Here is a 25,394-nt window from a genome sequence, read left to right on the forward strand (position 1 = left end):
GTCAAGCTTAAGAGACTGCAGCATTATTTGATCTACATAAACTTCCATTGCAGAGAATGCCTCCTTTAGAACTTCTTGTCCTCTGGAGTGAGAAGGAGGCTCCTTTCTCTTCCTATGGTGTCTTTTCCATACCCACATCACTGCTCAGCACAGAGAAGATACTTCTAGTTCCATCTTTGCCATTAACCCTTGTAGGTCCAATGGACTAAAAACTGAAGCTGTACCTATAATAGAGGCAATGTGCCTGCCATTGCTCCAACTAAGGGAAAGTTTCAACTGTTTCACCACAATGCAAGCTTGCCAGTAAGAAAGGGTTTTCTTTCCATGATTCTTTTATTCAACTATCCACTGAAGTACTGGATGTGCAAAGCACTTTGAGCAATAGAGACGTGAACAAAACCAGCCAAGTCCCTGCAGCCTTGGGGCTTATATTCTAGGGCCAAGAAACAGACAATATATGCCTTTCAAGGAGCTTACATTTTTGTGGGGAAGGGGCTAAAGCTAGGGCTGGGGAGAGGCAGAAAAAAATAAAGAAGAAAAATTCCATATAATAATAAATGTTGTGTAGAGAGGTAAAATGAGGTAATATAGTGGAGAGTGATTTGGTGGCCACTTTTTGCTGGGCAGTCAGGGAAGCTCTCTTCCAGGAAGGGACACTGATGTTGCCATCTGAATCACAGGTAGGAGCCAGTGGGTGAGAATCAGTTTGCCAATTCAAATTCCTTCTATAGAAAAGTTATCCAGTGACTAATATCTCTACTTCTTTGTCTCCTGTACAAGTTGGCCCTAATCCCAACCCCTTGCCACCTACCCATTCTCAGCCAGCATCTTCTGTAGACTGGGGGACAAGCATGTATATCTATTTATCTTTCCATCTGGCTTATTATTAACTTTCTCTCTCTGAGTCTCATAGTGTTTGTAAGGAGCAGGAGGAAGAAAGAAAGAGGCAGAAAAAGTCCCTCAAGATACCATTGAAAGGGTAGAAGGAGAGAGAAATACAAAGAAAGAAAAGCAGATTAATCCTCAGTAATGCTGAAGCAAAATGGAATCCCAATTCCAGGCAATACTAAAAACTGATTAAGGGACATCCAATTTCCTCCTGTTCTAGTATCTTCTTCACACTCTTCCGCTCTTTTCTTATATAGAAGCAATAGGGGAAGCCACAAGTGAAGTATTGTTTAGGGTTGTTTTCTTGGTTTATGTGTGTGTTTTATTATTTTTTAAATTAGGAATGTGTTTTTAACCAGAGTTAGATATACAACTGATGATATAAAAAGGCTTATGAGTGTTAGCATGTGGTTCTCATCTAATGTTTGCCCTCCTGGTTCAATCGCAAGGTTTTCCCACCTTTTTTTCTTTTCTTATATATTTTCAGTCATTCTCTCTTTGACATAGAGGCAGCACATGACCATGGCATAGACAGAGGTTTTCAAAAATAAATTTTAGCAACTGATACCCTTTCTCCAAATGAAATTTGTTGCAGAAGCCCAAAATGTAAAATAGGTGAAAGCAAATCTGCTGAAACAGATGTTGAATGTCATGCCTGTCCCCAACAACCCTCTTCTGCATCAGCCTATGCATACAGGATGAAAATCCCAGGCTGGGGATTCTCTCTTCCAAATATGTGACCTGGGTTCTGGTCCTCCTTGAAAACCCTCTATCTTGGGATTGTACCAAATCTTCCATCTCCAGCCAGAAGACCACCAGCCCAGGTGAAGGGCACCCAAAATGCCCTCAAACCTCCTTACTTCTTGAGCAGCTGCATAAAAAGGAGCTCTCTCTCAGAGACTGCTCAAAGAGGCAGTTCTATATGCAATAATTAACTTGTTTCTTTCTAATTACTTTATCATAAATGTTTGGGTTTTGTTCAAGATTATGCTCTTTTTGTGATCCCTGAGAATAAAATATTATGTGTTGAACATAATTAGATATTATAAACCCAAAGATTGGCAAATTGTGTTGTGGTTTATCTCTTTACTAAGTAATTATACCAATTATAGGAGGTGATGTTTTAATGGGAAATGTTATCCACTTGGCAGACACTACTGATTTAAAATAAAAGAAGTAATTAAAAACAATTTATGAATTTCTCTTGGGTAAAAGCATGAAACCAATATAAAATAATTGGATTCTGATTCATAGAGTGGATTGTGTAACATGTTCTTGGATGCTACAGTTAAGGCAATATTACAAGGAACTCCAACAAAGGATTGATAGAATGTTATTATGTCTCTTTCCCACTGCTAAAATTACACCATTAAATTCCAATTAACGTTTCATGTTAAAACTCCTTAGCTATCTTGCTAATTTCACTTTTCAACTTAATTTAGGATAAACACTATGAATCTTTTATATCTAGTATTTCCATCAGTTTTCTGAAGATGCATTTTCTTTATGCTTATATTCAGGAAAACAACTTATTCTCTAATTCTCATAATTAGCATTTAGCAACAAATTAGGAACTTATTCTTAAATGGTCTATTTTTGTTTGGGGTGGTAAGAGGATTCTGGCCTAACTTTATGAAAAGAAAAAAACACACTATACTATACTGGTATAAAAGAAACATAGTTCTTTCCTGAGATTATTGGTTCAAAAATTCAAGCAAAGCAAAATGCTGTTTCTAACCATAAAGGCATACCTAAAATTAGTGACTCTGTCAGAGCACAGGAAGGAAATCATAGTCAAACACTGGAGCCCAAGTGTGAGATACGGAAGTCAATAAACCTGACTGTTTTCTTTCTGTTCATATCCTGCTTGAGAATATTATTAGAAGTGAGAAAGAATACAACAGTGACATTTTTAAAGTTAATTTTTAAGCTACACAGTAATTCATAAAAAGACACTTTAAAAAAATCTAAGTAATACCAGTGTAAATGGAGTGAAATGGGACAGTACCTCTTCACACCTCTGCTTCCTGTGCTCCACCCCCATCATCTAGTGACTCTCAATACGTTAATGTTTTTCTTTCCCATTTTTTTTTTAACCCAAATGGTTAACATATGGTACTGCTCTGTGACTTGCTATTTCCACCTAGCAATATATGTTGGAAATCTTCACATGTTGTTATATATAGCTTTATCTTATTCTTTTCAGCAGTTGAATTGTATTCCATAGAAAAAACATGTTTTAATATATTTTCCTATTCTGTTTACGGACATTTAGATTGTTTACAATTTTTCACTAATAAACCCATTCCTGTAATAATTCCTTTGGTGTATAGATCCTTACACACACATGAGAATTGCCTACATGGATGCAGCAAGAATGGGAATATGAGGTATATGAGAGGAGAGCGAGGCAGAGAATGTCAGTGGGCAGTATACATGTGGAATAAAGAGGAGGAGAGGAAAGAGCACTGGAGAACCTGCAAAGCATGTACTATTAGGTAGTGCAGGACCAGACCTGTCCACCTAGTGAGCAACACTGACCGACCTCCAATTCCCACCCTACTCTTGTTTTTGTTTTAGTGTTCAGGACTTCCTAGTAAACAAGCAAAGTCTGATATTGATAGATGATGTGATACTTATTCCAAACCTCTTCTTGTCCTGATTTAAATGAAGTTCGGCCCTCGTTTTACTTTGGTATTCCATGTAGAAGATTTATTTTGTCTTGGTTGCTGAAACTGAAAATCACTTGTATTTCATTAAATGAAGAGATTAGGATTTTAAGAAGCTGCCAGCTGCGATTTATTTGCAGGTTCATTTTTCCTTTTTTAGTATTCATTGCACATTCCCTTCAATGTGCTACTTTGGAGATTGCATTTGATTGACGAGAGGCAGCCTATGCAAAGCCCTGTGAGGGAAGGATGGGAGGGAGCTGGTGAAAGCCCAGAGCAATGCAGAAAAGCAATTGTAATGCAAAAAAAAAAAAAAAAAAAAAAAACAAAAAACCCAACCCAGACATGCTTTGGAAACACAATACATGATAGATTCAACCTATCTTCATCGCTTCAATGAAATGTTCATTTTTAAAAGCCCTCTTTAAAATTCTTGTTTTTTTAATTTCCATTTTGTTTCTTTTGTTTTACTAAGCAATGGAAATCTTCACTTAAGCAAAAAATTTGCAGAAAAGCATGTAGAACTACAAATATACCTGCTGTTGCAAATATGTGAACTAAATTTTCTTCCTTCATTTTCCCTTCAAGAACTTGGATTAAGGTCAAACAATCAGGGTTTTTGATTTTCAGATCTACCCCATGCCAACTCTGTGACCTTGGGCAATCACTAGAGTTTCAGGTGTTCTCTCCTTGTCCTATTTTCTGGGACAGAGATACAGACCTTTGTGTACCTTGCCAAAAAAAAAAAAAAAAAAAAAAAAAAGCAGAGAGCTGACCCTCTGTTTCCTGCAGTACTTTCTTCACTTCACTCCCAGAATACCACAAGCCCATGACCTCTTTCTCTGACCACCCATTCTCAGTCTCATTTCCTGCTTTCCCCTAGTATCTCTATCATATAAACACTGGAGACCCCACAGCACAGGCCTTACTTTCTCCTTTGGTGATCTCAACAATTCCTGTGGCATTAAGCACTATCTACACATCATGAAAACAGATCAGTCCAGCCTCTATTCTGAACTCCAGACTCATTCAACTGTCTATCTGACATATCAATGTGCACATCCTCATGGCCTGTAATACCCATATGAGATGACCTCCCAAGCCTTGTGTTTTCACAGACATCCCCATCTTAGTAAAGAGTATTGCCATTTTTCCAATGCTCACAAATCTAGTTATTACCCTTGGCTTTTTTTTTATTGCTGTTGTTCTCACTCTTCATGTCTACTCTATCAGGAAATCCTACCCACTCTACCTTCAAAATATACCCAGAAATTAAATCACTTCTTCTTACTACCTCAACTTGATCACCCTAGTTTAATCACTATTATCCCTTGCCTGGGTTATTATAAAAATCTCCTAAGGTCCATCTTCACTAACAAAACTGTATATACCTAGATGATCCTGCTGAAACAACACTTGTCTGTTTAAAATCTGCCAACAGCTTCCTATCCCACAAACAACAGCAGTCTAAGTCACAGTGGTGACCTATGAGGTCCTACATAGTTTACCTCTATCTGTCCCCCTGGCCACCTAGTAAAGACCTCAGAGTCTTTGCTCTTGCTATTCCTTCTTCCTGGAATGCTCCTCCTCAAGACCATTGCATTGCTCATGAACACACTGCCTTTTAGCCCTTCCCTGGTCACTTTATCTATAATTGCAAGCCCCAGCCCATATTTCCTACTCTCCTTTGCTTTTCCTTCTTCAAAGCACTCACTACCACCTAAAATCAAGTACGCTACACTTTTTAGACATTAATGTGTTCATTGTCACCTAATCTAATATAAGATCCAGGACGCCAGGAATTTTGCCTTTTTCTCCCCATAAATCTTTAATGCTTAGAACGGTGCCTGCCACATAGTGGGGTGCTCAACGAATGTTTGTTTAAAAAATGAATAAATAAACAATGGTCTAATCTATTAATTCCATCTGCTTCACATGAGAAGGAAATCAATACACAAAGGTGTCCAAGAACTTTCAGACCTCAGTGTGTTTTCTGAGGCTCTTCCAGAACTCTATTAGTTTATCACCATCATTGTTGCTTCTCTCTAAACTGACACTGTGTTAATTGATGAGAAAGCGGTAATATGTAAACATAAACATTTTTCTTTTTGACTGTGCAGTTTTCTTTTATTCCTTAGATCATTTCAACATGACAGCTTTTTTAACCACTTTTTACTTTTGACCAAAACTGTTATTTCAAAGAGTTGCATATGGCAGAGTTAACAACACCTCAGTGTGCAAACAATGTCTTTCATTTCTTCAGGAGGAAAGGTTTCTGGCCACCAGACTAATTAGACAGCTCTCTGGCTGATAATAAGGGCCAGATGAATTGCATGATGTATTAAAGAAAACCAGCAAACAGGGGTTTCCCCTTATAGAAGATGAGCTAAATAGCTAAATAGCTTACTCATAAAAAACAACAGCTGAATTCTAAAAGACTGGGCAATCTCATAGTGACTTAAAGAAATGTCAGTAAATTCTACCTAAAATAGCCAAGTAGAGATAGTGCATAAAATATACTTATTCATTTATTTGTTGTTTCAAATGCCATCTAATTGTGTTTCAATCTAGAAAATCTTCATTTTCTAAATGAAGCTGGGGTTGTCTTGGTCATCTGTGGAGGAGGCAATTCCTCCTCCTGACTCCTAGTCCAGATCTCTTTTACAACCTACAGCAAATCAGCTGTTTTGAAATGGGCAAGTGGTTTTCATTTACCTAAACATTAGAATCACCTAAGAACTTAAATAACAACAAACTACCAAAGCCTGCTCACCATGACAGCCTCATTGATACTTTTTCATCAGGGGTATTTTATGCACTGCCAAGGTTGAGAACCATCCACTTAATTGTTCCTCTTTGTGAAAAGAAACTTTTTGCCTTTGTTCATTATTATTTGGCAGTAATTCTTCCGTCACCTCTTCTCAGAGACAACATATGTAGATAAACGGAGGCCCCTCCACCTCATTATATCCCATCTACAAACTTGCATTCACCCATCTTCTCTCCTTAGCTCTGTAAAACAAAAAAGATACATGTTTTCCCTGCTGGGCTAATGTCTCCATCTAGCACTGGACTATTTCCCTCACCTTGTGCCTTCTTAGAAACTGGCTATAGTTATCAATTTACATATCATACTCATCTTTTTCCCATTTACCAGTATCTGTCTCATAGTAAATGTGGTAGAGACTTCAAATTATCTATTCAACATCCATTCTCACTTTCTTAATTACTAACAGAACTCCTCCAGTAATGAAGCAACAATGCACCCCCCGCAAAGACACATTTTGCAGCCTCCTTTGCCACTAGGTGTGGCCATGTGACTGAGCTCCAGTCAATGAAAGATACACAGAAGCTGTTAGAAGGATTTCTGGAAGTTGTTTTTTTTTTTTAAAGGAGGCAGAAAAGTGGATAAATATTTTCCCCTCCATGTCCCCCCTTCCTCCTTCCTGACTGGAAATTGGGCATAGTAGCTAGAGTTCCAGCAGCCATCTGGGACCATTAGGTGACCTGGAGATAGAAGCCATGCACTGGGGATAGTGGAGCAGAAAGATGAAAAAAGGCCATGTCCCAGATGATTTTGAGGAGCTGTCCTGGATCACTTATCTCTTACTTTCATAAGACAGTAATATTTTTATTTGTTTGTCTGTTTGTTTAAAGATTTATTAAGTATCTCTACACTGAACATGGGGCTCAAACTCATGACCCTGAGGTCAAAAGTTACATGGTCCTCCAACTGAGGCAGCCAGGCTCCCCAAGAATAATGCTTTGAAATGACCATTATTGTTGGTTCTGCTATCCGTATCTTAATTAATCATAATGGATGCAATAAGCTATCAGAAATTAATTTTTCACAGAATGGCTGGAGCACACCCCTATGGTAGTCTTATATTGTCTCCCCAGGTCCCCTTTTCTAGAAACTACCCCTCTCTTTCTCCACTGTTCCTTTGGTGTCACCCTGGTCAGCTGGCACCAATTGACTGATGTGAAGTATCCTCACCCAGTGTGGATGAGTCCTGCCCCAGGACTTGCCTCTAATCATAACAATTGGGCTGGAGGTGCACACCCGACCTAAGCTGGACTAAGCAAAGGCTCTCCTCAGCAATTTTGGAAAAAACAGGGACTCTCTCCAGTGACAAAATTTTAGATGTAAAGTTTAGAAGCTATTGTCAATCATGCTCTTCTCTGTGTGGCCAGAATAAAAGGAGGATGGTCTGTAGACATAAAACAAAAACAATAAACTGATGAATAGAAAAGGGCAAAAAGTAAGGACAGAATGGGAATCCTAAATGCACCTGAATCCCTCCTTATAATTGTTAATAAGGTTCAATCACCTTTGTGACTTATAGCGTGTAAGAAACTTTTATCATACATTCTTTCTGCTTAAGCTTCTTAGAGTTGTATTTCTGTTATTTATGATTGAGAGTCATATTACAATCCCCTAGAATTAAGAAGAAAAGGCTTTGTATTTTGCTCCTAGAATCTATATCACTTTCTTTTAATTACGATTAACAATGATGGCATTTGTTTTCTCTTGTACACTAATTTACCTGATATTGAATAGGGACTATTGCACAAAGATGTATTTGGTGTTGCTTTCAGTAAATGTTACTGGGTTAAATCTCAAGACATCCTGACTTCTCCCTACATCAATTTCTTTGCAATTACAGACAGAGGAATTGGCAATAAATGCAATTCAGCTGAAAGAAAACACCATAAATTTTAAAAGCCTGTGAAGGACCACTGGATTGCCTTATCAACTCATTATGCATCCTATCTGGAAGACTAAAATAGAAACCAAGTTCTAATGTTTTTGTTTTTGTAAATGAATATAATTGTTATCTTTCCATCTCAATAATTATGTCTTGATAAAGATATTGCACGTTATCTGAGAAGAGGAAAATCCCTTTAAATTACACGACTGAGTTTCAGAATGTAAGTAAAGCATGGCTAACCAAAATGTTCAAGTGAAGTGATGCAAATTTCCTTTTCTATGCCTACATAAACAAAAATCTTTTGCACGGAACCAAGTTTTATGTGGTATAACATGTAAAAGAGAAAGCACTTTTTCTGTGTTTGCACAGGAACCAGGTAACTTTGTCATAAACTGGGGAAGAAATGACCTAAGTGTCACCTCTCACATCTCCTGGTGTGAATAGACTTAAGAGCTACTAGTTGCCATAAAATTAAATCTCAGTGCACAAATTGAAAAAAAAAAATCTGCCATAAATGAGTTCTAGAAATTCATACTGGGAGCTTCCCATGCCTGACTTAACTTCCCAACAACTTGTGAGGCATTATCATCACCATTTTATAGCTGAGGAGACTGGGTCAGAGAGATCCTGCATCACTTACCTAGCTTTTAAACATAGGTCACCTCATTCGCACCATGTCCCTCATTTAGCACTGTATCCTAGTGTGAATTCCTCAAGGTATGGGAGGTACTGTTTAAATAGTGTCTGTAACATTTGCCATATAAGGCTAGAATCTTCTTGGTAATAATAATGTGTACAGCACCAAGAATATAACAGTTACACCAAGAATATATTAAAGTCTACAGGTATGTGTAATAGAGGAATTACAAAAGGCACACCTGTGAAATATTTTCAGATTCAGCAATAATAATCATTTAAAATCTAAGCTTGACCACCAAACACATCGCAAGATCCTAAATTGAAACCTATGCCAAAAGCAAGTAAGAGGGGAGATTTGCTGTCAAGATTATTATGAGACCATTCAACAAAATCTTAATATAAACGTAGATTATTTTTAAAATGCTGTATCAAAGTTAAATTTCCTGCATTTGATACCTGTAATGTGAATACTTAAAAATATATCTTTATCTATATGAAAACACACTAGAATATAACTAAAGAGACATAATATATGCAAACAACCTCTCTTAGATGGCTTAGTAAAGAAATTATGACAAACAGGCTTCCAGTTACGGAATGAATAAACCATGGGAATAAAAGGCACAGTACAGGGAACATAGTCAGTGATGTTGTAATAACATTGTACGGTAATTCGTGGTAGCTACACTTGTGGTGAGCATAGCATAATGTATAGGGAATGGGAATTTCTATATTGTATAACTGAAACTAATGTAACATTCTGTGTCAACTATATAACATATTTTAAAAAGAGAGAAATTGCTTCAAGAGAAACTGGAGGGGAGTGACAAAACATAAAAAATAATCCAGTAAAAGGTATATCAAAATTATTTGTATATATTGTTTTCACAATTTTTCTGTAAGTTTGAAATTATTTCAACATATAATGTTAATTAAGTAAAAAGGAGCACTAGGTTTCTACCTAGAGTCTTGGGTATGGGCTTAGGTTTCCTGTTACCTGCCTGAATGGCATGTCTCATTTCACATAACCTCTCTTGACCACGTAAAACACAGAAGTTCTGTTTTAAATGTAGATTGCCATTCCATTATAAGAAATGGCTCATCCATTCCCCTCCATTGAGTAGTTTTGGCTTTTTCACTATTACTAACAATGCCGCAGTGAGCAGCTCTATACATGGTTCCTTATGCTCATATACAAACTTGTTCTAGAATTAATCCAAATGTATCAGGAGGGATAAACTCAAGAATATAAGAATGAATGGGAAAAAAACACACTGCAAAATAATACATTAAAATGATTCCATTTATAAAAATGTTCAGACATTAAAATACATCATAGAAGTATAAAAACATACACTAGGTTGATAGACACCAACTTCACCATATAGCTTACCTAGAGGGGAAGGCAGAGGGAGGGAATGGTAGGGTGGGCTTTAGTTGTATCTATGACGTTTTATTTCTCAGAGACAGACAGACAGAAGGAGGGAGGGAGGGAAGGAGGGAGAGGGAAAAAGAGAGGGAGAAGGAAGGAAGAAGGAAAAAAGGAAGAGCCAGAAGGAGACGGAGGGAGAGAGTGTAAAAAAGCGTTCAGCTAAAGAATCTCTCAGTCCCTTCCAGCTCTAATGATCTATATTCAAATTAGATTTGTTACCTTAACAAACCTTATAAACTTTATCTTGTAGACTTAATTTAACAGAATTCAAAAGGCCCATGTTGAGAAAATGTGCAAGGCACTGAGCTACCTACCAGGTAGTCAGAGATAAATAAAATTTAGTTTGGAATAGTTCGAAGGAAAAAAAGCTCTAATATTACTTTGAAGAAAAAATGTGGGTCAATCATTTCCTTGAGATAACATAACTTAAGCTACAATTAAAGGAGAAAAAGAATAGGGGTTGGGGGAAGGGCAAGCGTTGGAAAAATGCTTTTAGCCATTTATTCCTGACATAAAAACAGGAGTTTTTCATTCTTAGCATTGTTGGCTCAGTCAACTGCCCAAGGAAGTTACAGTCCAAAAGAAAACATGTTATTACACATTGAAATTGGTCATTTATTAATAGTTACAATTGAAAGGCATGTTTTGAAATAGCAGAAAAATACAAGCAAAGAAAAATATTTTTGATCCAGGACTGGTATTGTTTAAAGTAAGATGAAGAGGAAATTTAGTAATTATCCACCGAATTTCTGCAGCTTGATAACCAAACTGGATAGTTCAAGCAAAAAAGGCACATATTGGTTTACACACATAATTATAGAAAAACATTCTTCTTGGGGCGCCTGGGTGGCTCAGTGGGTTAAAGCCTCTGTCTTCGGGTCAGGTCATAATCCTGGGGTCCTGGGATCGAGCCCCACATCGGGCTCTCTGCTCAGCAGGGAGCCTGCTTCCCCCTCTCTCTCTTTGCCTATCTCTCTGCCTACTTGTGATCTCTGTCTGTCATATAAATAAATAAAATCTAAAAAAAAAAAAAAACCATACTTCTCTACCTCTGAGAGTCCCCTTATGTAGAAATGAGTAAGAGTTTATCCATCCAGTCTCTTTTGGTACTCAAGAAGAGAAAAACCAACTCAAATGAACTTAAAAGAAAATGGAAATTTATTGGATAAAGTAATTCAAAAGTTCAGGGTAGATTTAGCTTCAAGTACACTTTGACCCAGGTGCGAAGGCAACAGCATTAAGACTCAGTTTCTCCTCATCTCTTAGCTTGTCTTTCTGCAATGTTGGTTTTATTTTCAGGCTTCGTGCGGTGGCCCCAACAACTCCACACCCAGGTCACTTTAACTGTTAGCAGTCCCAGGGAAAAAGAGACAGTCTCAGTTGAGTAGTTCCTACATAAATTCCAACAGTGTGTTTGGCATAACATGCATCATATACGTATTTCTAAACAAATCAATCACTGTTGCCCAGGAATGCACTGCTCTTCCTGGCCAGGCCAAGTCACATGCCCACCAGAGGAGATAGGAGGTTAGCTACACTCTGGGCACTTATGGTAATGAGGTGTTCTTAATGAACACTTCTCATACTTTAATGTGCATTAAATTGCCAGGGGAAATTTTAAAATACAGATTCTAATTCAGCAGGTCTGTAGTAGGCCCAGAGAGTCTGTCTATATCTACAACAGTCTTGGCCATATGAAACTCCCACTCAGTATGCTAAATGGCTGTTTAAGAATTGTTAAGTGTAGTTAGTTGCAGCCTAGACCAGCTACATAAACTAAGGGGCCTGTGCAAAATGAAAACATGGGGCTCCTTATTAAAAAATCATTAAGAATTTCGAGAAGACAACAGCAGAGAATTAAACTAAGCACAACTTTTCTCAGTTTGTGGCCTGTGCAACTTAACTGCACAGGTCACACACCCATGAAGCCAGCCTCATTTGCAGACTTCTATTTTGATGATTCTGAGGCTAGAGTGAGATTGCTGTGAATAGGGGAGGGTTGAGGCAGAACTTGTGATCCTCTCTGCTCTTCTCAGATGTAGCCTCATCTCTGCACAAATGTTGAGCAGTTATTTGAAAACCATCTCCCTGAAGGAACACCAGTTGTTTGCCTGGTTGTGGAACCTACATATCTCAGTCCATCTCTCATTAGAAGAGCGCTGAAATGCTTCCCTATGTCCTTAATTGCCTTTGAGTTTACTCCCATATTTAGCTAGGTATTCTTACTGCAAGTCCCCAAAGCAAAGTACACCTTCAGGATCACAGCCCTTAGTACATATTATCTCTGTTAACTAGTTTAGTTATCTATATTCCCTCTTGGTCTCTAAGTTCTAGGAAGGTAAGGAGAGTATTTATCTTGTTTATCTTTGTGGCTCCTTTCTCTAACATAGTACCTGAGATAATGTTTTATAAATATCTATGAAGTGGGTCAGTAATTGTTTTACTAGTTAACACCTGGCACTATTAGACATTTAAAGTTTTAGCGATTCTAATGGATAAGTGGTCATATCCCACCGTGGTTTTAATTCGCTTTTCCCTGATGACTAATGAGGTAGAACACATTTTTGTGTATTTCCTGGCCTTATGAATACCTTCTATATTCGTTGGCTGGGACTGTTATAACAGAGTACTACAGACTGGGTGGCTTAAACAACAGAAACTTATTTTCTCACAATTCTAAAGGCTAGAAGTTCAAGATCAAGGTGTCAATACAGTTGGTTTCTTCTGAGACCTCTCTATGATTTGTAGATGTCTGGTTCTCCCTGTTTTTACATGGTCTTCCCTCTGTGTGTGTCTGTGTTCCAATCTCCTCTTCTTATAGGGACACCAGTCATAATGGATCAGGGCCCATCCTAATGATCTCATTTGAACTTAAATACTTCTTTAAAGATTCTGTCTCCAAATACAGTCATATTCTGTGATAACAGAGATTAAGAATTCAACATATCAGTGGGAGGGCACAATTTGGCCCATAATACCCTTTTGTAGAAGTGTCTTTCAAGTCTCTTGCCCATTTTTCTTTTGAGGTGTTTGCTGCTAGGAGCTCTTGATATATCCTGGGTTCTGTCCTATTGGCCCTCTTTTCTCTCTAGACTCTAGCTGGATGGATGTTAGACCTCATCATTGTTTCTCATATGTCCTTTACATTTTTTTTTCTCTCCATGCTTCAATCTGGATATTGTATTCTGACCTACATGCCAATTTGCTTATTTTCTCTTTAGCTGCATCTAATCTACTATTAAATCAATTCATTTAGTTCTTACTTTGTATTTTTCAGTTGTAGAACTTCCATTTGATTTTTACCATTTTTAGCTCTCAGCCAAAATTCTCCATCTTATCATTTAATTTCTTAAACATATTCTCCTATGTTATTTTAGGATGTCTAAAAACTCCAATATTTAAAAAAAATAAAATAAAAATTAAAACTCTAATATTTGATGGAAAAATGTTCCATGCTCCTGGATTGGAAGAATAAATATTGTGAAAATGTCTATGCTACCTAAAGCAATCTACACATTTAATGCAATTCCTATCAAAGTACCATCCATTTTTTTCAAAGAAATGGAACAAATAATCCTAAAATTTATATGGAACCAGAAAAGACCGCGAATAGCCAAAGGAATATTGAAAAAGAAAGCCAAAGTTGGTGGCATCACAATTCCAGACTTCAAGCTCTACTACAAAGCTGTCATCATCAAGACAGCATGGTACTGGCACAAAAACAGACACATAGATCAATGGAACAGAATAGAGAGCCCAGAAATAGACCCTCAACTCTATGGTCAACTAATCTTCGACAAAGCAGGAAAGAATGTCCAATGGAAAAAAGACAGCCTCTTCAATAAATGGTGTTGGGAAAATTGGACAGCCACATGCAGAAAAATGAAATTGGATCATTTCCTTACACCACACACGAAAATAGACTCAAAATGGATGAAGGACCTCAATGTGAGAAAGGAATCCATCAAAATCCTTGAGGAGAACACAGGCAGCAACCTCTTTGACCTCAGCTGCAGCAACATCTTCCTAGGAACATCGCCCAAGGCAAGGGAAGCAAGGGCAAAAATGAACTATTGGGATTTTATCAAGATCAAAAGCTTTTGCACAGCAAAGGAAACAGTTAACAAAACCAAAAGACAACTGACAGAATGGGAGAAGATATTTGCAAACGACATATCAGATAAAGGGCTAGTGTCCAGAATCTATAAAGAACTTAGCAAACTCAACACCCAAAGAACAAATAATCCAATCAAGAAATGGGCAGAAGACATGAACAGACATTTCTGCAAAGAAGACATCCAGATGGCCAACAGACACATGAAAAAGTGCTCCATATCACTCGGCATCAGGGAAATACAAATCAAAACCACAATGAGATACCACCTCACACCAGTCAGAATGACTAAAATTAACAAGTCCGGAAATGACAGATGCTGGCGAGGATGCGGAGAAAGGGGAACCCTCCTACACTGTTGGTGGGAATGCAAGCTGGTGCAACCGCTCTGGAAAACAGCAGGAGGTTCCTCAAAAAGTTAAAAATAGAGCTACCCTATGACCCAACAACTGCACTACTGGGTATTTACCCTAAAGATACAAATGTAGTGATCTGAGGAGGCACGTGCACCCAAATGTTTATAGCAGCAATGTCCACGATAGCCAAACTATGGAAAGGACCTAGATGTCCATCAACAGATGAATGGATAAAGAAGATGTGGTATATATATACAATGGAATACTATGCAGCCATCAAAAGAAATGAAATCTTGCCATTTGCCACGACGATGTGGATGGAACTAGAGGGTATTAGGCTGAGCGAAATAAGTCAATCAGATAAAGACAATTATCACATAATCTCCCTGATAATGAGGAAGTTGAGAGGCAATGTGGGGGGTTTGGGGGGTAGGAAAGGAATAAATGAAACAAGATGGGATTGGGAGGGAATAAGCCATAAAAGACTCAATCTCACAAAACAAACTGAGGGTTGCCAGGGGGAGGGGGCTAGGGAGAGGGTGGCTGGGTTATGGACATTGGGGAAAGCATGTGCTATGGTGAGTTCTGTGAAGTGTGTAAACCTGGTGATTCACAGATCTATACCCCTGGGGCAAATAAAACATTATATGTTAATAAAACATTAAAAATTAAAAAAATCTGTCAAATATACCACATTTGCATGACTGGGGGAAAAAAACAAGGAAAGTAATGGCTATTAAATGGGGGTGGCTGTCTTAATTTGGGTTGCTATAAGAAGTATATAGAAGACTGGGAGGCTTAAACAACATTTATTTCTCACAATTTTGGAGACTAGAAGTTTCATATCAGGGTACTAGTAGAGTCGAATGCTAGCTAAAGTCTTTTTCTTGGTTTCCTCACAGTGTGAGAGAGCTTGGTCTCTTCAACCCTTTATAAGTACCAATCCCATTCTGGAGTCTGCATCCAAACCTAATTCCTTCTCAAAGGCCCCACCTCCAAATATGATCACATTGGGGATTAAAGCTTGAACATATGACTCTCAGGTGGGGAAACACAAACTTTCCATCCACAGCAGGTGGAGGCTTCCAGATAATAATACACCAGCTGACGCAAGAAGGTGTCTCTAACTTCAAACACACAGAAATTCTAAACAAGTTTTTTAATTGTTTTAAAATACAGAGCCAAGGGACACTGGGGTGGCTCAGCTGGTTAACCATCCAGTTCTTGATTTCAGATCAGGTCATGATCTCAGTGTTGTGGGACTGAGCCCCACAACAGGCTACATGATGAGTATGGAGCCTGCTTTGGATCCCCTCTCTCCCTCTCCTGTGCCACTCCCCCTCCTCTCTCGACACCCCCAGTCACCTACAAATGCCCTCTCTCTTTCTCTCTGAAGAAAAATAAAATAAAGAGCCAAGCCAAAAGCAGGAAAGCACAGCCCCACTGGCAAGAAATGAAGTGAGGCCAAAAATAAAAGCATCAAGTAAGAGCTAAAACTGAACAGTTCACAGGGTAAAGGAGATACTTACAAAACCTTTGGGACTAGAGTTTTACTACCTCTGAAGAAAATAAGCAGACAGTCTTAGACCCATGCTTGATGGAAAGCTTGAATAATCCTATAAAAGACAGGCTATCCTGTTAGTGAAAATGGGACAAGGAAAACTCTCCCCAACCAACAAATTAAGACAATGAAAACAAACAAGCAGAAGAATTAGAAGTGAAGAAACAAAAGGTTTCATCATTTTTAGGTGATAAACTATAAAAAAGAAAAGATAAACTATGATAAAGTGTTATTACAATACTTTATCAAAACAAGATCAGTACAAAGACATTATTAGTGTCCCTTGTCCCAGCAATATCCAATTAGAAAACACAGCCAAAAGATTGCAATTATAATAGCAGGAGACAATAAAGTAAGTTGGAATCTGTATAATAAGTAACACCAGGACTTTATGTAGAAAATTTTAAGTAAAAATTATCTATAGGCACACCTGGGAGATTCAGTCATTAAGCATCTGCTTCAGCTCAGTTCATGATCCCAAGGTCCTGGGATTGAGCCCCACATCAGGTTCCCTGCTCAGCGGGAGCATGCTACTTCCTCTCCCACTCCCCCTGCTTGTGTTCTCTCTCTTACTGTGTCTCTCTCTGTCAAATAAATAAATAAAATTTTTAAAATTATCTATAAAAAAACTGTAGTATACATATAGTTTGAAAATTTTAAATACAGAAAGAATATTTTTTTAAGATTGTATTTATTTATTTATCAGAGAGAGAGAGAGAGCACACAAGCAGGCAGAGTGGCAGGCAGAGACAGAGAGAGAAGCAAGCTTCCCGCTGAGCAGGGAGCCTGATGTGGGACTCGATCCCAAGACCCTGGGATCATGACCTGAGCTGAAGGCAGCAGCTTAACCAACGGAGCCACACAGGCATCCCCAGAAAGAATTAAATATTTAAAAATTCCCTCCCACCCTTCCCTAGCCACTCAATTCCCTCCTCCAGGGACAACGCCTCTTAGTTTCTTATGCATTCTTTCAGAGATATCCTAGGCATACACAGGCAAATACATGTTTTCCTATTTTTCTTTTTGCAAAATGACAGCATAGTAGAATGCATGGCATCCCACTTTTCTTCACTTATCAATATATCTGGGGATAATTCCATACCCAGACATATAAAATTGCCTCATTCTTTTGAATGTACCATTGTATTTCATTTACACAATCCATTCCATACAAATGGAAATTGGAGGACAAACAATGCTGTTGTGAAATCTCTGTACCTAGATAGTTTTCCACAATTTCATGTGTAAGAATATCTCAAATTGCTAGAGGAGGAATTGTTAAGTTGAAGGGTATGTGCAATTCAAATTTTGATAAATAAGCCAAATGAACCTCCACAGAAGTTGCACTAAATCACATTCCCACCAGCAAAGTACGCCAGTACTTGTTTTCTCCCAATATATCCTCTACCTCAGTGTTTTTTAAAAAATTTCATCTTTGTCAGTGTGACAGGTGAAAACAGTCTCATGCAAATGGCAACCACAAGGAGATACCACTTCACATACACTAGATTCTAGGCTATAATCAAACAGACAGTAAGTTTTGGCAAAGAACCCTCATACACTGCTGATGGTAGAAATTTTAAATGATGCAGCCACCTTGGAAAACACTTTGGCAGTTTCTCAAAAATTTAAATATAGAGTTACTATTTGATCCAGCAATTTTATCCCTAGGAATACACCCAAGAAAAATGAAAACATATATCCACACAAAAATTTGTATAAGAATGCTCATCGCAGCATCATTCCACCAAAAGACATAAACAACCAGAATATCCATTAGCTGATGAATGGATAAACAAAATGTAGTATAGCAATATAAGAGAATAATATTATTCAACCATAAAAAGGGGAGTACAGAAATACTAAATGCTACAACACAGACGAACTTTAAAAACATTATGCTAAGTAAAAGAGGCCAGCCACAAAAGACCACATTTGACTCCATTTACATTAAATGTCCAAAATAGGCAAATCCAGAGATACAGACAATAGATAAGTGGTTGCTTAGGGTCAGGAGGGATGAAGCGGGGGTGGGGGGGGCAGTTGGAGGGCATAGCTAAAGGTTACAGTGTTTCTTTTGGGGGTAAAAGAAAACAATTAAAGTTGATTGTGGTGATGGTTGCACAACTCTGTAAATATACTAAAACCACTGAATTATACACTTTAAATGACTAACTTATATGGTACACGAACTGTATCTGAATGTATCTCAAATTTTTAGAAAAAATGGTCTCAGCATAGTTTTAATTTGCATTGCTATTATTGTGAAGTTGAGCATCTATGTATTTATTTGCTTTTCAGTTATTTTCTTCTGTGAATTGTCTGTATCCATTACTAGTTTCCTATTCATTTTTTTCCATACCAACTTATAGTTCTTTGTACATTTTAGCTACATTGAGATGCTTTACAGATTGGCAAAAATTAGAAATTTGGTGTGGTAGGCAGAAAAATGCCTATGCCCCCCCAAAAAAATCTGCATTCTAATCCTCAGAACGTGTGACTAGGTTAGGTTAATGACAAAAGAGAATTAAGGCTGCAGGTAGAATTAAAGTTCTTAATGAGTTGACCTTGAGAGAGGGAGATTATCCAGGCAGGCCCAATGTAATCACAGTGTCCTTAAATATGAATGAAGAAGGCATAAAAGGGAGTGTCAGAGTGATACAATGTGAAAAACACTTGACTGGCCATTGTTATCTTTAAAGATGGAAGGGAGCCATGAGCCAAGGAAAGCAAGTAGACTGCAGAATTTGGGAAAGGCAAGAAAATGGATTCTCTCATAGAGTCTCCAGAAAAGAATGCAGCCCTGCCAAAACATTGGTTTTTAGCTCAGTAAGACCCATTTTGGGCTTTTGACCTCTAGAGCTGTAAAAATTTGTGCTGTTTTAAGCCACCAAGCTTATAGTAATTTGTTGCAAAGCAACAGGAAAGTAATACAATTGAATAATATAAATCCTGAAAAGGATGAGGAGAAACATATCCTCATGTATCACTCATGTGAATGGCAACTGGTATAGCCAACTTTGGAGAACAACATAGTAGGACTTGGTACAACTGAAGTGTGTACATCACTTATGATCCAGCACTTCCATTTCTGGGTATATACCTCAAAAAACATCCACATGCATGCATAAGAGACATACACAAAGATGTTTATTCATCAGGGTGTTATTTGTGGTAGCAAGGAGTTGGAGGAAACTTAGAAGCCCACTAGTAGGAATATGGATGTGGAAATGTGGGTTATGCTTTTGATGGAATACCATGCAGTAAGCTGAAATAATACACCAAAGTTACTTGTAACAACATGGGTTGATCATAATTTTATTTCTTCTTAAAATATGTTTAAAGAGGAATAAAATCCTCTTTAAAGATGTTTAAGGATAAAGTTAAAAACAATATAAATTCGTAAAATAATACCATTCATTTAAATTTTAAAATATACAAATGTTACATTTTTATCATGGATTCATATGTATATAAATAAACACTAGGAATATGGATTGCAAAGACACTATGTAAATGAGAACATCAATTGGGTGGGAGGGAGAATAGAACTAGAGATGGAAGATAAAAGAGGAAAAAGGACAACAAAACAGGGCCGCCTGGATGGCTCAGATGATTGAAGTCTGCCTTCAACTCAGGTCATGATCCTAGGGTACCGGGATCGAGCCCCACATTGGGTTCCATGCTCAGCAGGGAGTCTGCTTCTCTCTCTCCCTTGGCCTCTCCCCTTGCTCATGCTTTCTCTCTCTCTCTCTCTCTCAAATAAATAAAATCTTTTAAAAAAATAAAAAGAAGATAATACAAAAAGTGAAAAGGGGATATGAAGCTGTCTCAGAAAAAAAGAAAGAGTACTCAAATCAGAATGAAAGAGTAGATGTTACAACTGATACCAAAGAAATACAAAGGATCATAAGACTACTATAAACAATTATATGTCAAAAATCAGACAACTTAAAGAAATGGACAAATTCCTAGATATATACAACCTACCAATACCAAATCATGAACAAATAGAAAATCTGAACAGACTGATTCCTAGAATGGAGAGTGCATCAGTAATCAAAAACCTCCCAACAAAGAAAAGTCCAGGACAAGATGGCTTCACTGGTGAATTTTAACAAATATTTAAATAACTAATGCCAGTCTTCAAACTCTTCCAGAAAATAGGAGAAGAAGCAATACTGTCAAAATACCAAAATCAGACAAGGCCACTATAGAAAAAGAAAATTACAGGCCAATATCCTTATAAACATATATGTAAAAATCTTCAAATTACTAGCAAACCAAATTCAACAATACATTAAAAGGATCATACACATAATCAAGTTGAAGTTATTCCAGATGTATGTCTATGGTTCAACATTCACAAATCAATGTGATATACCACATTAAAAAGTGAAGGATAAAAATCATATGATCATATTTCAATAGATTCAGGAAAAACATTTGACAAAATTCAATCAAAAAAAAAAAAACTCTCAACAAAATGAGTATAGAGGGAACATACCTCAACATAATAAAGGCGATATATGACAAGCACACAACATCATAATCAATGGTAAAAAGCTGGAAGCTATCTTCTAAGATCAGGAACACAACAGGAATGCCCACTATCACCACTTTTATTCAGTATAGTACCAGAAATCCTAGCCAGAGCAATGATGCAAGAAAAAAGAAATAAAACATATCCAAATTGGAAAGGAAGAAGTAAAACTATCTCTACTTGCAGATATATCATATATTAAAACTCTAAAGGGGCACCTGGATGGCTCAGTCATTTAAGTGTCTGCCTTTGGTTCAGGTCATGATGCCAGGGTCCTGGGACAGCACCCAACATCAGGCTCCCTGCTCAGGAGGAGTCTGCTTCTCCCTCTCACTCTGCATCTCTCCCCAGCTTGTACTCTCTGTCTCAAATAAATAAATAAAATCTTAAAAAAAAAAAAAACCCTAAAGACCCCATCACAAAACTGTTAGAAATAATTAATGAATTCAGTAAATTTGCAAGGTACAAAATCAATATACAAAATTCAGTTAGGTTTCTATACACTAAGAGACTCTAAGAAAATAATTCCATTTACAATGGCATCAAAAAGAATAAAATACCCAAGAGTAAATTTAACCAAGGAAGTAAAAGACCTGTACATTGAAAATTATGACATTGATAAAAAAAATTAAGACATAAATAAGTGAAAGGATATTCTGTGTACATGGATTGGAAGAATTAATATTGTTTAAATGTCCATACTAACCAAAGCAATCTACAGATTCAATCTAATCCCTATCAAAATTCCAATGGCATTTTTCACAGTAATAAAACAAACAACCCTAAAATTCTTAAATTTGTATGGAACCACAAATGACACCAAATAGCAAAGCAATCTTGAGAAAGAAGAACAAAGCTGGAGATATCACACTTCCTAATTTTAAACTATAAAACAAAATTGTAATAACCAAACACAAAAAGACAGCCATGTGAAAAACAATAAAACGAGACCACTATCTTATTACATGCACAAAAATTAACTCAAAATGGATTAAAAACTTGAACGTGAGACCTAAAATCATAAAATTCCTAGAAGAAAACATAGGCAGCAATTTCCTTGATATCAGTCTTGGCAATGATTTTTTTGGATTTGACACCAAAAGCAAAGGCAACAAAAGCTAAAATAAATAAATGGGACAACATGAAACAAAAAAGTCTTCTACAAAGGGAATGATCAAAATAATGAAAAGGCAACATACTGAATGGGAGAAAATATTTGCATGTCATATAGCTTATAAAGGGTTCATATCCAAATTATATAAAGAACTTACACAACTCAATAGGCAAAAAAAAAAAAAAAAAAAAAAACAACCCTCATGATCTGGTTAAAAAATTGGCAGAGGATCTGAAATAGACAATTTTCCAAAGAAGATAGAGACGGCCAATAGGCACGTGAAAAGGTGCTTAACATTACTAATCATCAGGGAAATGCAAGTCAAAACCATAATGAGAGATCAACTCACACACCTGTTAGAATGGCTATCATTAAAAACACAAGAAATAACATGCTGGTGAGGATTAGAGAAAAGGAAACCATTATGCACTGTTGATAGGGATGTAAATTTCTATACTATCAAAAATAGGATAGATGCTGAAAAGAAATAAATAAAAATTTTTAAAAAAAGGAAATAGGATAGAATTTCCTCAAAAAATTAAAAAGTAGAACTAACATATGATCCAGCAATTTTACTTCTGGGTATTTATCTGAAGGAAACAAAGACACTAACTCAAAAAGATATCTGCATCCTCATGTTCACTGCAGCATTATTTATAATAGCCAAGATATAGAATAGCCAAGATACAGAAACAACCTTAATGTCCACTGATGGATAAATGGATAAAGAAGTTGTGGTGCACACACATATCTCAGAATATTATTAAGCCACTTGCAACATCATGGATGGACCTTGAGGACATTATGCTAAGTGAAATAAGTCAGACAGAAAGACAAATATTGTATGATCTCACTTACATGTGAAACCTAAAAAATAAACAAATACTGAACTCACAGCTACAGAAAACAGATTGGTAGTTGCCAGAGACAGGGTGTGTGTGGCTTGTGAAATGGGTGAGGGGAGTCAGAGGTACAAACTTCCAGTTATAAAATAAATATGTCCTAGCAATATAATATACAACAAAGTGACTATAGTTAATAATACTGTATTGTATATATGAAGGTTGCTAAGATAGTAAACCTTAAAAGTTCTCATCATAAGAAAAACAAATTTGTAACTATATATGGTGACGGTTATTAACTAGACTTACTGTGGTGATCATTTTGCAATATATACATATATTTAAGCATTATCTTATACATCTAAAATGAATATGTTATATGTCAATTATAGCTGAAAAAAATTATAAACATGCACTTTCCTTGATACTGAAATTCTATTTCCAAAATCCTATGAAATAGCCACACACGTTCATAAACATATATGTAAGCTATATAAAGAGTATTTCTTGCAATATTATGTGCAATAATAGAAAACTACAAACAAAATGTCCATTTCCATTAGAATGGAAATAGTTCATGAATTGTGACTTATTTCTACTACAGATGCAATAAAGTTGTTTAAGAAAAATATAAGGTAGACTTATATATCTTGACATGGAAAGAATTCCAACATGAATAATGCTAATAAAGGAATAATACATATTCTATGGTCCCAAATACACTCACACAATAAAGGTGTATCTTTGATAACACAATGAATAGAAGGTGGTGTAGAGATTAGAAATTTTTAACAGTAGACCCAGGTCAAAGGTGTGTTTGCTTAAAACTTTGCATAAATTGAAAAAATAGGAAGCATCGCTCTCAGAGTGTAGTGTAGAAGGACTGATAGAAATGATGAGAGAACTCAAATCTCCCTAAACCATAGGTTGACAACTGTTGAGTTTGTGATGGGGATGGGGAATAAGAGGATTGTTTGTATTGTTTTTCACTCTTTTGTATTGAATCTCTACCAAAAAAGGGGAGGCTGATGTATTAATTGTAATAAAAGGGGGGAGTAGGACTTTAAAAGAAAATTGCATGCTGTGTACTTCATATACTAACAATTATACTCAATACAATTCTATACATCTACAGCAGGGTCACCAAATGTTTTCTACAAAGGGCCAGATAGCAAATATTTTAGCCTTTGTAGATCGTATAACTTTTACAATCTCTAGGGCTCAATAAACTAAAGTATTAAATGGACAAAGAAGCACAATTAATGTGACTCATAAGTAGGAGAAAAATCAGACAATAGAAATAAACCTAGAAATAGCAGAAATGATAGAAATAGAAGATGAGAACTTTACACAACTATAATAAATATAATCAAGGATTTGAATAAGAGACTTGGAAGCTATAAAAAGAAATCAAATGGAACTTGTAGAGCTGATAAATATTTTAATATCTTATAGGAAACTAATTAGATGCATTTAACAGCTTTGACACTGAAGATAAAAGAGTAATAAAGTTGAAGACACAGCAATAGAAACTATCCAAACTAAATAAAAGAGAGGGAAAAAAGCTGGGAAGAAAAAAACAACAAAGCCTCAGGAAACAATATAAGGCATTCTAAAATTATGTCATTGGAACTAGGAGTGGGGACAGAAGACATATTTGAAGAAATAATGTCTGGAGGGTAGGAACAAGATGGTGAAGGAGTAGGAGACCTAAAAATCATTAGGTCCCAGGAGTTCACCTAGATAGTTATCAAACCATTCTGAACACCTACAAAGTCAACAGGAGATTGAAAAGACAAAGAGCAGCAAGTCTAGGAACAGAAAAGCAACCACTTTCTGGAAGGTAGGACGTGCAGAGAACTGAACCTGAGGCGATATACAGGAAGATAGACCACTGGGGGAGGGGCAGGCACCCAGGAAGCTGTAGGGCAGCCAAGCACAAAATTGGAACTTTTAGAAGTCTGCCCCACTGAGGGAGGTCACTTCACAGGCTAAGTGGAGGGTGGAGCCCTCACGGGGACAGTGTGGTCTTAGGACCCACAGAGTCACAAAAAGACCAGGGTGTCTGAGTGTGGCAGAGCTCCCACGTATTGGAGCAGGGAAGCCAGCTACAGAGATGGAGCCTAGGAGGGGGCTCTCAGCTCGGGGTTACCTTAAACTGTGATCTGAGGCACAGTTGGGCCACTGCTTTTCAAGCAGGGACCCCAAAAGTGGCAGATCCAGGGAGATTCCCTCCTTCCTCCTCTGGGAGGAGAAGCACGAGAGCACACTGCAGGAAACTGCTGGGTTTGGAGACTCCAAACGGGGCTGTGCACCAGAGATAGAAATGCTCAGTCACAGGCTGGGTGAGCACAGAATGCAGCTGGAGACCAGGGAGATGGGAGGGATTGACTGCTCTTCTGTGAGGGTGCACTGAGGAGTGGGGCCCTGAGCTCTCAGCTCCTACAGGGACTAGAGACTGGGAAGCCGCCATTTTCATTTTCGTCCTCCAAAGCTGTACAGAAAGTGTTCAGGGAACAAACCT

The 25,394-nt window shown here is 37.2% G+C and overlaps 1 long non-coding RNA gene across 1 annotated transcript in view; it reads right to left on the reverse strand.

Moving 5' to 3' along the window:
* LOC116874993 overlaps positions 1 to 3,787 on the reverse strand; it is a 61,934-nt gene extending 58,147 nt beyond the window's left edge. Inside the window, exon 1 of the long non-coding RNA XR_004384111.1 lies at positions 3,536 to 3,787. This is a non-coding gene — a long non-coding RNA (uncharacterized LOC116874993). The remainder of the gene's footprint in view (positions 1 to 3,535) is intronic.
* Positions 3,788 to 25,394: the final 21,607 nt, after the last annotated feature.

Source organism: Lontra canadensis, unplaced genomic scaffold (genome assembly GCF_010015895.1).
Source record: "Lontra canadensis isolate GAN:19392208 unplaced genomic scaffold, GSC_riverotter_1.0 scaffold40, whole genome shotgun sequence".
NCBI classification, from domain to species: Eukaryota; Metazoa; Chordata; class Mammalia; order Carnivora; family Mustelidae; genus Lontra; species Lontra canadensis.